This window comes from Cryptomeria japonica, unplaced genomic scaffold (genome assembly GCF_030272615.1).
Source record: "Cryptomeria japonica unplaced genomic scaffold, Sugi_1.0 HiC_scaffold_138, whole genome shotgun sequence".
Lineage (NCBI taxonomy): Eukaryota > Viridiplantae > Streptophyta > Pinopsida > Cupressales > Cupressaceae > Cryptomeria > Cryptomeria japonica.
The window spans coordinates 25,224-27,500 of NW_026728960.1; positions in this window are offsets into that span (position 1 = coordinate 25,224).

A 2,277-nucleotide genomic window follows, 5' to 3' on the forward strand; every position below is an offset into this window, starting at 1 on the left:
TATCTTCGTATCGGACGCATTGCGGGATAAGGGGTTGTCACTGGTAGTGGCCCCAAGCGCGTCCGATGCTTGGACTATTCCGAGGCGGCCCTGCAGCCTCTTCCGTCTAGCCGTTGGGGCCATCTCGCCGCATCCCCCACCTCGCACCCCGATTGCTATGCGGTGAGGCTCCTCGGCCGCCTTGGAACTATCTTCGTATCGGACGCATCGCGGGATAAGGGGTTGTCACTGGTAGTCGCCCCAAGCGCGTCCGATGCTTGGACTATTCCGACGCGGCCCTGTGGCCTCTTCCGTCTAGCCGTTGGGGCCATCTCGCCGCATCCCCCACCTCGCACCCCGATTGCTATGCGGTGAGGCTCCTCGGCCGCCTTGGAACCATCTTCGTATCGGACGCATCGCGGGATAGGGGGCTGTCACTGGTAGTCGCCCCAAGCGTGTCCGATGCTTGGACCATTCCTAGGCGGCCCTGAAGCCTCTTCCGTCTAGCCGTTGGGGCCTTCCCGCCCCATCCCTCGCCTCGCACCCCCGATTGCTATGCGGTGAGGCTCCTCGGCCGCCTTGGAACCATCTGTGTATCGGACGCATCGCGGGATAAGGGGTTGGCACTGGCAGTCGCCCCAAGCGCGTCCGATGCTTGGACCATTCCGAGGTGGCCCTGAAGCCTCTTCCGTCTAGCCGTTGGGGCCTTCCCGCCCCATCCCTCGCCTCGCACCCCGATTGATATGCGGTGAGGCTCCTCGGCCGCCTTGGAACTATCTGTGTATCGGACGCATCGCGGGATAAGGGGTTGGCACTGGTAGTCGTCCCAATCGCATCCGATGCTTGGACCATTCCGAGGCGGCCCTGCAGCCTCTTCCGTTTAGCCGTCGGGGCCTTCCCGCCGCATCCCTCGCCTCGCATCCCGATTCCTATGCGGTGAGTCTTCTCGGCCGCCGCGGAACTATACCTGTTATTGCTACTGCATCCTTCGGCTGGTAACCTCCTCTGCCGCCTTGGAACGTTCTCTTTGTCGGACGCGTCGCGGGATAAGGGGTTGGCACTGGTAGTCGCCCCAAGCGCGCCCGATGCATAGACCGCTCCGAGTCGACCTTGCTTTCAGCCTCTCACATGCATAGACCTCTCTGAGTCGACCCTGCAGCCTCTCACGTTTAGCCTTTGGAATCTCGCCTCACAACATGATTGCTATCCTTGATGCATCCCTTGCCTCGAGCCCTGATTGCTTTCTTGGCTGCATCCCTCCTCTCCTCACAGCCCGGTTGTCATCACTGCTTCATCCGTCGCTTCATGCATTCTGGCTGCTGGGCCCTTCCCACCGCACACCTCGATTGCTATCTCTTCTGCATCACACACCCCGATTGCTATCTCTGCTACATCCCTCGGCTCTCACTTCTGCATCCTTCGCCTCACACCTCGATTGCTATCAATGCTGCATCCGTAACCTCACACCCCGATTGCTATGCGGGGAGGCTCCTTGGCCGCCTTGGAAATTTCTGTGTGTCGGACGCACCGCGGGATAAGGGGTTGGCACTGGTAGTCGCCCCAAGTGCGCCCGATTCTTAGACCGCTTCGAGGTGACCTCGTAGCCTCTTTCGTCCAGGCTTCCTGCCTTCAACGCCCTTTTTACACCTCGATTGCTATGCGCGGGCTCGTTGGCGTCTATCACCTCTCTGCGAAGAGTGGCACGATGATTGTTGGGGTAAATCGTAGCAGTCCGATCTCTGGCCTTGGGCCATTGTGAGGGCTGATCGATTTCCTGTGCGCATCTCGTGTTCGCCCAGTAACAGACTCGACGACTTGTAATCGGTCTTGTTCCCGATTGTTCCTGGAGGTAGTCTTCGGAACTCTTGGATTTGACCTGTCACTCGAACTGTCCTCTTCCGAGGATGCTTGTGTGTGTGTGCTTGTGCCATTTCCTTGGCGGTATTAACGAGATATTAAAGAGCGGAGTGAGCGCCTCGCCCAGCTATGTTTGGGGCTCTCACTCCCTTACCCGGTGTGCGACCGCTTTGCACGTAGGTTGCGGAGCATCGCGACTCTTTCGATGTTTGGCGGTTGTCTTCCGGTGATGCGTTGGTCCCGAAGTGCACGTTACTAGCATTTCTGCCATTGTTCTCGATCTTTGGCACGTTCCTTCGTTGCAATTGGATATATATCTCCGTTTATACGCGCAGGCTTCTCCCGCCTATTCAGCGCTGTCCCACTCTCAGCACTCTCGTGGTCTCCTTGGCTTCTCTCTCCCGTGAGCGAGCTCTCTTCTCGAGTCTTTTCCATGTCCCA